Below are 13,114 nucleotides of genomic sequence, written 5' to 3' on the forward strand. Positions count from 1 at the left end.
TAGGCAGGGAAGCAAACTGGTGAGGGACCAAAAAGGTGACACTTGTATTTTTGCACTGAAACATGCAAAAAATCCCTGCTAGGGGGAAATGCAGGTTTGAACTAATTTAACAAAGAATATGATCTAAACACAGCAAAAAAAGAAATGTCCTCTCACTGTCAACTGTGTTTATTTTCAGCAAACTTAACATGTGTAAATATTTGTATGAACATAAAAAAATTCAACAACTGAGACATAAACTGAACAAGTTCCACAGGCATGTGACTAACAGAAATGGAATAATGTGTCCCTGGACAAAGGGGGGTCAAAATCAAAAGTAACAGTCAGTATCTGGTGTGGCCACCAGCTGCATTAAGTACTGCTGTACATCTCCTCCTCATGGACTGCACCAGATTTGCCAGTTCTTGCTGTGAGATGCTACCCCACTCTTCCACCAAGGCACCTGCACGTTCCCGGACATTTCTGGGGGGAATGGCCCTAGCCTTAACCCTCCGATCTAACAGGTCCCAGATGTGCTCAATGGGATTGAGATCCGGCCATGGCAGAACACCGACATTCCTGTCTCGCAGGAAATCACACACAGAACAAGCAGCATGACTGGTGGCATTGTCATGCTGGAGGGTCATGTCAGGATGAGCCTGCAGGAAGTGTACCACATGAGGGAGGAGGATGTCTTCCCTGTAACTGTGCCTGCAATGACAATAAGCTCAGTCCGATGATGCTGTGACACACCGCCCCAGACCATGACGGATCCTCCGCCTCCAAATCCTCTTTGTTATTGTTCAAGTGATGCGCTGCTGTAACTGACAAACTGCTTTTCCAGAGCGCTCTCTGATGCTGTAACTAGTAACAGGCTGACAACACTGCTCGTGTTGTGTCCGCAAGCGTTGCAAAATAAATGTAGAAATGTATGTTGTTCAATTATTGCACCCACTGCAACCAGTGTCTGCCTTGCCAGGGGCTAAAATATAAGTCAGTTCTATTTCTGACGCAGATCGTGCTGCAAGTCCTGCCTCTCCCATCTCCTAATTGGTTTATAGAAGCAGGTACCCATGTGCCATCTCCTCATTGGTTATACCCACGTGGGTGACCGAAAGACTAATGTCAGTGGCAGTGATGCACCTAATTTATGAAAGTTGCCAATCGCAATACAAAGTCAAGAGAAGAAAAAGCCTGGAAGGAGGAGAGATGACTAGAAACGATTCGGTTGACCGTTTTATGTGTGGATTAGTTGGCTGAGTAGAGGACCTTGTGCATTTCAGGTAAAATAACAACTCAATGTTTATATCCCAGGACAAATTAGCTAGCAACAGCAAGCTAGCTAAAAAGGACGAAGTAGCTAGCAAGTACAAGCTAGCTAGCAAAGTTGCCATAAATGTTTAATGTTTTTCGACCTGTCCCCAAATTAATATAATTGGTTCAGAGTTTGTTTTGATATTTTAACCTGCGTGTCATGATCGCATTAGGTGTGGGGGAACAAAATAAATGTATGCATGATGACGCACGCGCGCAGCTGGTTGCTCCAAACGCGCATCACTCATTCGCTTACAGCCAGTACTAATTCAAACCCCCCTTCCCTCCCAAACATTTATCATCAGATCTACACGAATCACGTAGGTCACCTATTTTGGATTCAAAACAGCGAATTTCGCCGAAAGGTGACTAGTTTGCATCCCTGAATAGGGCGGGTATGTCACTTTGTTCAGGTTACAACCTTAATAATAAAACAAATAGACATGATCCTGTCAACCAGCTTTAGTCTTCATTCCTAGAGACAGTATCATCACATGAGAGAATGAGTGCGATGTCTAATAACACACAGAGGATTTTCACCTTTTCCAGGTCATCCTCTGTACCTCCCCAAAACAATAAACCTATTTTTGGCTACTGTCCCAGAATGCACCTGGCTGATTGACTGACAGGCTCTTTACTGAGGATGTTAATGGAGAATGCGCTAGTACATTTATATACACCTAAGTTAACCCGCTCGCTGAAGCCACGCCAGTAACAAATAATTCCTCACATTGACAGGTTGCCATCTCTCCTAATTTCCAGCAGACTGTGCAGACATATTTCCATTCGGCTCGGATTAAACAGCTGAGAAAATGAGCTCCCAATCAATTTTCCAAATGAAAACATTGGGGCCCTGTTCATCCATTTCTCTCCCTACAGAAGATACTGCCATCCATCTAAAACAGACAAGAGGGTGCACTGGTCCTAGGGGAGATAACTCAGGAAACAACCTGAGCAGGAACAGAAAGCCACAGAAAACCAATACAGCCGTGCGCAAGCACACACACATGTGCGCATACACACACAATCATACACATAATAGCACACAAAGCACACATACACACACTTACTCAAAAGCACAGACTCACACACTTTGTGAAGTATGTCACCCTAACACACACAATAACACAATAAATATATTATCAGCAATATAAACATGATCTATGGTTGTCAAAACAAATCATTAGCCTTGCGACCAACTCCTCCCTAAAAAATACATGAGTCAGCTGCTCTGTTTGCATACGTATTGATGCACATTATTGATAGCAAAATGTTCAAGGCATTTTAATGAGGGAGCATTCATTCGTGAGGTTATCAGTAATAGAGAACGCCAAGAGAGGAGAAAAGCCTTAAAGAAACAGTCAAGACAGAACATTAGATACTAGACACCGTCGGTCTCAACCAGACCAGCGGCTCAAGAAACGACATGCATGTGGTCAGGTAGTCACAAAAACATTCTGAAGTCTGTTTTGTGTCTGTATTTTCTCCCTTGTCTGATTCGGCAGCTTAATGCCACGATGAATACCATTGACAAAGCACCGGTTTCATGAATGAATGCACCACGCTTTCTCTCTCTCACTTTGAGGGTGGCTCTGTTGAGGGTGGTGCTATCAGGGCTAGACAAGTGTTATTCATAGGGCTGTCTTTATCCCTAATGCGATAAAGGAGTTTATTTTTGGAGGTCATTTTCCTCCATGGTGTCTGGTGCAGTGAGTGGATCTGGAATATGGCCAGAGCTACCTCTAGTGGAGAGAAATCAGAACTAACTTGTTTGGTATGGGGTTCTTCTGTGCTATTTTTACTAAATGGTTGGGTAAGGCTGTTAATACACAAGAAGTTCACTTTGTGAGTGCAAAATGGTAGAGATCTGTTACAGCAACAGCAAGTTAATTAACTGTTCTCTAAAACAATACAGCCTTTGTAGTGGAATTATTGTAATCAAAAGGAGATACTTTTAGATTTCTTCAAAACAATCAACATTTATCATTTAATTAGTGCAGTAATGAAGCTGGTCGGTAACCACCCCTGGAGCTGATCACTGAGAACTCAATCAGCTGGTTTTAGCCACAGCATTTTATAGCAAAGTCCATTCTCCTTCAGTCTACATGACAAACAACAGATGTATGGAATGGGTCACAAGGTTAAGATTTTGTATGAAAGATACTTATAATTCACAATAGACAGTATCTGCTGTAAAAACATGAGAACTCATTGTGTAGAGACCAGTGTCTGGCCCCCCAACTCCATACTGGAGCCGAACTGTGACTAACGAGATGCTACATGCACTAACTCAAAACACAAACAATATCCCATAACCCACAGGTGGAAAAAAAATGCTACTTAAGTATGATCCCCAATTAGAGACAACGACAGCCAGCTGCCTCCAATTGGGAATCATACCAAAACCCCAACAAAACAACCTAGAACCCCACATAGAAAATATAAACTAGACTACCCCCCAGTCACGCCCTGACCTACTCCACCATGGAAAATAAAGGCTCTCTATGGTCAGGACGTGACAGTACCATCCCCCCCCCCCCCTCCCCCTCCCCCAAAGGTGTGGTCTCCGGCCACAAAACCTGTAACCAAGAGGGAGGGTTAGGGGGGGTGTCTAGTGTCGGCTCTGGTGCGGGGCGAAGTAAACACTCATCACGTGGATCCGCCAGCATCGGGGGCGGCTCTGGTGCGGGAAGAAGAACCCGCTCATCCCGCAGATCCAGCCATGGACCCAGGCTGAACACTGGACCTAGGTGCAGAAAAAGACTCCTGCCATGGAGCGGGACTAGACGCCGTGTCTAGACTGGGCATCGGGGCAGAGAAAGGCTCCTGCCATGGAGCTGGACTGGACGCCGTGCTCGGACTGGGCATCGGGGCAGAGAAAGGCTCCTGCCATGGAGCTGGACTAGACGCCGTGTCTAGACTGGGCATCGGGGCAGAGAAAGGCTCCTGCCATGGAGCTGGACTGGACGCCGTGCTCGGACTGGGCATCGGCGCAGGGGAAGGCTCCGGCCATGGAGCTGGACTGGACGCCGTGCTCGGATTGGGCATCGGCGCAGAGAAAGGCTCCTGCCATGGAGCTGGACTGGACGCCGTGCTCGGACTGGGCATCGGCGCAGGGGAAGGCTCCGGCCATGGAGCTGGACTGGACGCCGTGCTCGGATTGGGCATCGGCGCAGAGGAAGACTCCTGTCTTGGAGCTGGACTGGACGTCATGCTCGGACTGGGCATCAGCGCAGGGGAAGGCTCCGGCCATGGAGCTGGACTGGACGCCATGCTCGGACTGGGCATCAGCGCAGAGGAAGACTCCTGTCTTGGAGCTGGACTAGACGCCATCCTCGGACTGGGCATCGGCGCAGAGGAAAGCTCCTGCCATGGAGCTGGAGGTTCCGGTCCGTTTACCGTCGCAGTAGGTTCCGGACCGTTGACCGTCTCAGGAGGTTCCGGACCGTGGAACGTCTCAGGAGGTTCCGGACCGTGGACCGTCTTTGGAGGTTCCAGACTGTGAAACGTCGCCGGAGGTTCCGGACTGGGGACCGTCGCTGGAAGCTCTGGACTGGAGACCGTCGCTGGAAGCTCTGGACTTGGGACCGTCGCCGGAAGCCTGGTGCGTGGGGCCGGGACAGGTGGCGCCAGACTGGTGACATGCACTTCAGGGCGAGTGCGGGGAGCAGGCACAGGACGTACCTGACTGGGAAGGCGCACTTCAGGGCGAGTGCGGGGAGCAGGCACAGGACGTACCGGGCTGTGGAGACGTACTGGAGACCTGGTGCGTATAGCCAGCATCAATTGTCCCGGAACTTTAACACACTTCGCACGGCAAGTGCGTGGAGCTGGCACAGAACGTACTGGGCTGTGAAGGCGCACTGGAGACCTGGTGCGTATAGCCGGCATCAATTGTACCGGAACTTTACCACACTTCTCAGGACGAGTACAGGGAGCTGACTCAGGTGGCATCGGACGACTAACACGCTCCTCAGGGTGAATGCCGTGCATACTACGCCAAACCAACAGCTCTCTCGCTTCACTCTCCTCCAATTTATCCAATAACTCCTCGACGGTCTCTGACTCACCCCTCAACTTCGCCGACCACCCCGTGTGCCCCAACCCCCAAAAATGTCCTTGTGGTCGCGAACCCCAGCGTCGTCATTGTTCTCCCTTTTCTCCTTGCGTCTCCCGCCAAGGAAGGCGATCCTGTCCTGCCAGGATTTCCTCCCAAGTCCAAAATCCCTTCCCGTCCAGAATCTCCTCCCAAGTCCATGTTACCCTCTCCTCTTGGGCACGCTGCTTGGTCCTGGTGTGATGGGATAATCTGTCACGTTCGTCGTAATAATGGTCGGACCAAGCTGCAACGTGATATGGTTTCCACATAATTTATTAAAGTGAAAAACTTAGAACAAAACAAATAAACAAACAAACAACAAACCGTGACTAACGAGATGCTACGTGAACTAACTCAAATCATAAACAATATCCCATAACCCACAGGTGGAAAAAATGCTACTTAAGTATGATCCCCAATTAGAGACAATGATAGTCAGCTGCCTCTAATTGGGAATCATACCAAAACCCCACATAGAAAATATAAACTAGACTAACTCACCAGTCACGCCCTGACCTACTCCGCCATAGAAAATAAAGGCTCTCTATGGTCAGGACGTGACACATCCTCAGTAGAACACACAGATGAGTGTTCTAACAACGCCTTATTCTGTTGCTTAAAACAACCATCTGATGCAATAAAAGTGTTATAACATAATCTTGCATTTTGCTTACACCTTGCAAATTAAAATCACATAGAAAGTCATATCAAAGAGGGTCAATACAAATAATTGTCTGGAGCAAAATGAGTTTATTGTGAAATTGGCTTGATGCTGCTTTGATGTTTAAAACAGTGATAGAAAATAACCAGATACTGTACCCTGGAGGATAGCCAACAACGTTTCTGCTTCCAAGTCCAGAGACAGTATGAATGTGCCCTTGAATAGGGTACATAACCTGTTGGCACAGACAAATATGTGGCTGGATAAATAAATTAAAAGTGTGCCTTGGAACAGCAGCATTTGCCAAACATAGAAATTGAAGTCATTAATCACTATTGCTGCGCCCATAATCCATAATCCTAGGTCGAAATCTCGAAATCTCCAAATGTACATAAAGATGGGCTAAGATTTCTATGCTGTTCCTGGTTGACATGACATGGACAGCTAACTGTTCCCTTTGTATCATTCAGGTGTTGCTTGACTGAGAGGTTTTATGACGAAGGTGCAGAGGAGACCCCAGTGACAGTCATCCAACCTCTTCAGGCCCACCAGGGTCATGCCATCTGGGCTGACCTTTGACCCCTCGCTGGCCTGCCTCAGGAAGATGTGGTCGAAGCGCAGGTGAGCGGGGAAAGGGAGGTCATTTTTGTCATTGGTGACACAGTCCCAGGTGTACCGGCAGTCTTCCGGCTGGCCCAGGTGAACCGCCCTGGTTCTTCACCTGAAAACACACACAGACATGTTGCAGACATACAGACATACATACATGATGTACATGTCAAACACATCGCTGCCTCTCTCCCTGTCTTACCTCCCAGTCCTTGAGGTTGGTGTCTCCCCCAAAGATAACACTCTGGTCCTGGACCTGCTCCCTCATTGTCTTCCACACCGTCCCCACCTGGTTCTGGAGTTCCAGGGATTGGGGCTTCATGCTCTCCATGTGGGACGTCATCACACACAGAGGATGGGCAAGGAAAGAAACCTGGTCAGTGACAGAGAGAGCAGAGAGACACTGAGTAAGGGCAGAATCGTAACTTGAGATCTGCACGTGTAACTTGAATATCTGTGCACATTTTCTATTACTTAATGAAATTTGATGGAATGAGAGACGCCAGGAAAAGATAAAGCAAGGTACAGAGAGTGTTCTTTATTGGGCCATAAGCAGGTTTCTCCTCATCTCTGTGGTAGGGTAATTCACTATGCTACTCTCCAGAAGTTGAACTCTGGACTTCCTCAGCAGTATGGCAGTGAAATAGCTTCTGTCACTACCTGGGATGGACCATATCAACATAGCATAGGAAGGATAACCATAAACACAGTCATATAAATACATAATTACAGTCATATAATCCACATCTGGCCAAAGAAAAGCTAGAAATGATCTCAAATGACAAGACTTTATAATTAGAGTTTGATCAATTATGATTTTTCAACGGCGATACCGATACCGATTATTGGAGGACCAAAAAAAAGCAGATACCGATTAATCGGGCGATTTTTACAATTTATTTGTGATAATGACTATTACAACAATACTGAATGAACACTTATTTTTAATATAATACATCAATAAAATCAATTTAGCCTCAAATAAATAATGAAACAGGTTCAATTTGGTTTAAATAATGCAAACACAAAGTGTTGGAGAAGAAAGTAAAAGTGCAATATGTGCCATGTAAGAAAGCTAACGTTTAAGTTCCTTGCTCAGAACATGAGAACATATGAAAGCTGGTGGTTCCTTTTAACATGAGTCTTCAATATTCCCAGGTAAGAAGTTTTAGGTTGTAGTTATTATAGGAATTATAGGACTATTTCTCTCAATACCATTTGTATTTCATATACCTTTGACTATTGGATGTTCTTATAGGCACTTTAGTATTGCCAGTGTAACAGTATAGCTTCCGTCCCGCTCCTCGGCCCATACCTGGGTTCGAACCAGGAACACATCGACAACAGCCACCTTCGAAGCATCGTTACACATCGCTCCTCAAAAGCCTTGCAGAGCAAGGGGAACAACTCCTCCAAGTCTCAGAGCGAGTGACGTCACTGATTGAAACGCTATTAGCGCGCACCCCGCTAACTAGCTAGCCATTTCACATCGGTTACACCAGCCTAATCCCGGGAGTTGATAGGCTTGAAGTCATAAACAGCTCAATGCTTGAAGCATTGCGAAGAGCTGCTGGCAAACGCACAAAAGTGCTGTTTGAATGAATGCTTACGAGCCTGCTGCTGCCTACCATCGCTCAGTCAGACTGCTCATCAAATATCAAATCATAGACTTAATCTTAACATAATAACACACTGTAAAACCTGGTAAATTGGTGAAATATTGGTGAATTGGTGAAATTGGTAAAATACCCTCTTGCAGTAGCACAATGTCAGGATGGTACCTTCATGGCAGAAAGAACATGAGAAATCAACACAACGCTATTTCACTGCTTAAGATGTTGTTTAATGACTTGTAAACATATCATTTTGTTCTGTGAGGATGGATAATAAAGGTTTATATGTATATGTGCAGTTTTAACAGGGAGGGTAAAAAGCATTTACTCCGTGACAAAAGGGAATTAGAAAATTGTGCCGAAGATGAATCTAGGACAGACTTCAAAAGCAATGGGCCAAAATCTCATTAACTGTGACGACTGTCTCCCTCCGATTAGTCACAGCTTCTCTCCACACAGTGGGAGGGTGGGTTATGGGAATGACACACAAACATCTCATCCTAAAGACTATATGACAAAATGTGTTGTATGTTGATGTGACTCACTCGATCAGGTAGTCCAGTAGCTTTGAGAGACGTTCCTTGATATCATTCAGGTCCAGGCCGTCTATGTTCCAGGTCAGAAGGGTGAGTTTGTTTGATCTCCTTTTTTCTTAGGTTTTTCCTTGTCTGGAGATGACTCTGATGACTGATCTGACTGATCTGGTGATGACTGTTGTGGAGATGACTGATCTGGTGATGACTGATCTGGTGATGACTGGTGTGGAGATGACTGATCTGGTGATGACTGTTGTGGAGATGACTGTTGTGGAGATGACTGATCTGCCTGTTCTGGTGATGACTGTTGTGGAGATGACTGATCTGGTGATGACTGTCGTGGAGATGACTGATCTGACTGATCAGGTGATGACTGTTGTGGAGATGACTGATCTGGTTGATCTGGTGGTGACTATAGTGGAGATGACTGATCTGGTGATGACTGTTGTGGAGATGACTGTTGTGGAGATGACTGATCTGCCTGTTCTGGTGATGACTGTTGTGGAGATGACTGATCTGGTGATGACTGTTGTGGAGATGACTGATCTGCCTGTTCTGGTGATGACTGTTGTGGAGATGACTGATCTGACTGATCTGGTGATGACTGTTGTGGAGATGACTGATCTGGTTGATCTGGTGGTGACTGTAGTGGAGATGACTGATCTGGTGATGATGACTGGTGTGGAGATGACTGATCTGGCTGATCTGGTGATGACTGTTGTGGAGATAGCGCTGAAGGGAGCGTGGCTGGGTTTTGATGCCCTGTAGGTGGTTGGGCAGGGTTACGTTGTGCTGGTTTGGGTGTCTCTGGTTTGGGTTGCTCTGGGATAGGTTGCTCTGGTGTAGGTTTCTCTCGATTAGATTTCCCTAAGGGTGGGTCAGGTTGCACTGATAGGAATTGGGCTGGGTTAGATTCCTCTGATTGTGGTTGAACCAAGACAGACTGGAATTGGGTAGATTTTCCCATCTCTCCCTCCTTGTCCTCCATCTTCTCAGCACTCCTCTTTTTCTTTCCTCTCTTCTTCTTTGTCCCCTTGGAATTTCCAGAGGCTGTAACCTGTTGGAGGGAGTCACTCGTCTGGTGCTTATTGCCATCTGCTGGCCTGTTTATGTAGGTCATTAGAGGATCACAAGAGAGGTATTAGTTAATCAATTATGAATGGGAAAATAGACTGACTTTACAAAATGCCAGACACCTATAATAATATGGCCACTGATTTAGTAGATGCTTTCTTTTATCCAAAGTGATCGCTAACACTATTCAGTGTTGTATGTGGCTCGTGCAGGAATTAAACTCACCACATACCAGGTGTTGTCACACTGTGCCCCTGTTGTGCCGAAAAGCTCCCCCCTGACTGAATTTGCCCCTCCCCTCGCGTGAACGCGCACACACTCAATTCTTCATTGCTGCGACTTGTTTGCTAGTTGAGATTTCTGATCACGTTAGACTGCGTTTCATTTGATTTTTTATGTCATTTTGATCACGGGGGAGGCACTAGTAATGTCTAGTGTCTAATGTTTCAGTTTGGCTATTTATTTCAAGTGTATTAGTCTATAAATATACCTCTTTGCCAACATTTGTCATCTCTCCCATGTCGTATTCGACTAGTAGTGTTGTCTAGTAGAAATGTTTATTGCTTGCCTACATTTTACTCCCTCCTCTATGTTTAATATAACACACATACATTAATTATTCATTTCAGTTGCCTATCCTAGTGTGAAGTTTGTTCTATAGAAAGTGTTTGACTCTAGCCACAAAATTAAGGAAATTAGAGGGGGGGGGGGTAGAAATCCTCCCCCCCTTTCTATCTTGGAACTGCAAGGACTGGCACACTTCAGAATAATTTTTGGTGACCTATCATGCCCTCTGATATGTGCCACGGGAAGTATTAGACTCTAGTCACAAAAGGAAGTGGTTATTTCAGCAATAATAGTTTTCAGAGCCCTCTACTGTTCCCTCTACCCATCCCTCATTCCACCATCCCATCGTGCATTTCCTTCTTATGACTTTTCCTAAAATAAATTACACTTTTTTTCTGTTTTAGTTTTTAAGAATGTAGTTACAGTAGTAATAATAAAATAATAATAACAATACATCTAAAATGTGTACTCTGGGCAAAAAATAATGTTCAAATCAAGTCAACATGAGTGCAAATCCATAATCACAGTAAACTATTATAATAGAAAAAAATCTGATATTTTTTTATAAATGTATAATAATATAATAAACAAAACTGACTGAATGTGCCTCCATGAAGAATCCCCTGCCCAATAGGTCCCTTCGCCCTCAATAGGCCACCCCCAGCACCTCCACCTCCACCATCCCCATCAGCCCCCCCCCCCCTTTTCAACCACAAAACACAATAATGACAATAATAATAGAAATTAAAATAATAAATATATATACACATACACACACATGTACAGTACATATACATAAACATATTCACAGGACACTCAACTTATCTCTTATGTTTTTCCCCACATCAGATATGCAGGTGACATTTCCACCTGGATGACAGCACATAATCAGCAAGACGGAGATGCTCTTCATCCGAGGGAATGCCTGCCCATTCACAGATGTTAGATGATCACATGTCATTTACATTCCAGCCCTTATCAGCTCCAGATTTGACTACTTCAACTCACACCCTGCTGGAATCCCTGCATTCTCAGATTCCCCTATGTTATTAATCTCTATATTGTAATCAATAAAGTGTTTCAAAATGCTGTACTTTTATTAACATATAATGTTCAGATCATTCCTGAGAGAGAAGGGGTGTAATATCTCCTGATGGGCGTGTGGTACTCTTTCTCACCCATGCCAACAAGATGTTACTTCTTGTGGGGTCTTTGCCTTGAAAGTAAGTATGAGAGTATAAGTAATGTACAATTAACCTACTGAAAGTATACTGACTAAAAGGCAAAACAGAGCTGTCAAATTATATTATAGCTGTGTCATTGTATCCTTCCAAATTATAATCTTAGGTGTAACATAATTTTGTTGGGGAAAACTGAAATGCCCATCAAACTTTTTTCCCCAGTTTGCTGAATTTGTTCTGAAAGAGGAGTCGATTGTCTTTTCAAATACGGACAAAGATTTTAACATCATGAGAGAAGAAATAGCAGTCACTCTCCTCCAAAACACTGGTAAGTTAAATTTCTAATTTAATATAATTGTAGATAAAAAAAAACATTTATATGGATTTTTCAAGGTTATCTTTGATCCAACTTCTGACTAGATGGCCACTAAAACACATTTATTTAAATAATTATGTTACAAGAAACCTATACTATTCCCTTGTTCCCTGCTCCCTGTTTGCTCAGAAAAATACAAGTAAAGATGTATAAACTACTTGACATTATGTTTTGCTAGATGACCTGAGCCAACTGTGCCACTTCTGTGGGGAGGTGGACAATAATGAGGAAGACACTATCTGGGTAATTGCTTGTTCACTTCTAAAGGCACATTTTTAGGAGTACGAATTTGTATAAGCAGTAATATTTCTGGAGGTAGTATCATCCACTTTCTCTGATAATGAAATGATTGTAATTCAAGAAAATGTATTTAATGTTTTAAATATATTAACATTTTTCATCATAAATTTCAGATTGGTTGTGACCGCTGCCCACGATGGTTCCACCAGACCTGTATGAAAACCATCCTATCATGGAGGATTATGTCTGCGCTGCCTGTCAGGACTAGGTTAGGCTTGAGTTCCAGGCGACGGTATCACCTGGAAAACTTTCCATAAAAAGTGGAATAAATGTTCAGTCGAGCTGTTGTAGCTTTCCAATATTTTTTATGTTATTTATTGTCTTTTTATATTTGATTTACTGTCATTTTATATTTAATTATGCAAATATCCAAATTAGAGGTAGACCGATTAATCGGCATGGCCGATTTCAAGGTTTCATAACAATCGGTAATCGGCATTTTTGGATGCTGATTATGGCCGATTACATTGCACTCCACGAGGAGACTTCATGGCAGGCTGACCACCTGTTCTGCGAGTGCAGCAAGGAGCCAAGGTAAGTTGCTAGCTAGCATTAAACTTATCTTGTAAAAAACAATCAATCTTCGCATAATCACTAGTTCACTACACATGGTTGATGATATTACTAGTTTAACTAGCTTGTCCTGCGTCGTATATAATCAATGCGGTGCCTGTTCATTTATCATCTAATCATACCCTACTTCGCCAAACGGGGGATGATTTTAAAAAAGCGCATTCACGAAAAAAGCACAATCGTTGCACGAATGTACCTAAACATAAGCATCAATGCCTTTCTTAAAATCAAT

At 44.2% G+C, this 13,114-nt stretch overlaps 1 long non-coding RNA gene across 1 annotated transcript; it reads left to right on the forward strand.

Annotated features, from left to right (window-relative positions):
* Positions 1-11,209: 11,209 nt before the first annotated feature.
* Positions 11,210-12,738, forward strand: LOC118944503. The gene is made up of 3 exons (XR_005039841.1): positions 11,210-11,961; positions 12,188-12,252; positions 12,423-12,738. It is a non-coding gene; the product is annotated as an uncharacterized LOC118944503 (long non-coding RNA).
* The last annotated feature ends 376 nt before the right edge of the window (positions 12,739-13,114 follow it).

This window comes from Oncorhynchus mykiss, chromosome 3 (assembly GCF_013265735.2).
Source record: "Oncorhynchus mykiss isolate Arlee chromosome 3, USDA_OmykA_1.1, whole genome shotgun sequence".
NCBI classification, from domain to species: Eukaryota; Metazoa; Chordata; class Actinopteri; order Salmoniformes; family Salmonidae; genus Oncorhynchus; species Oncorhynchus mykiss.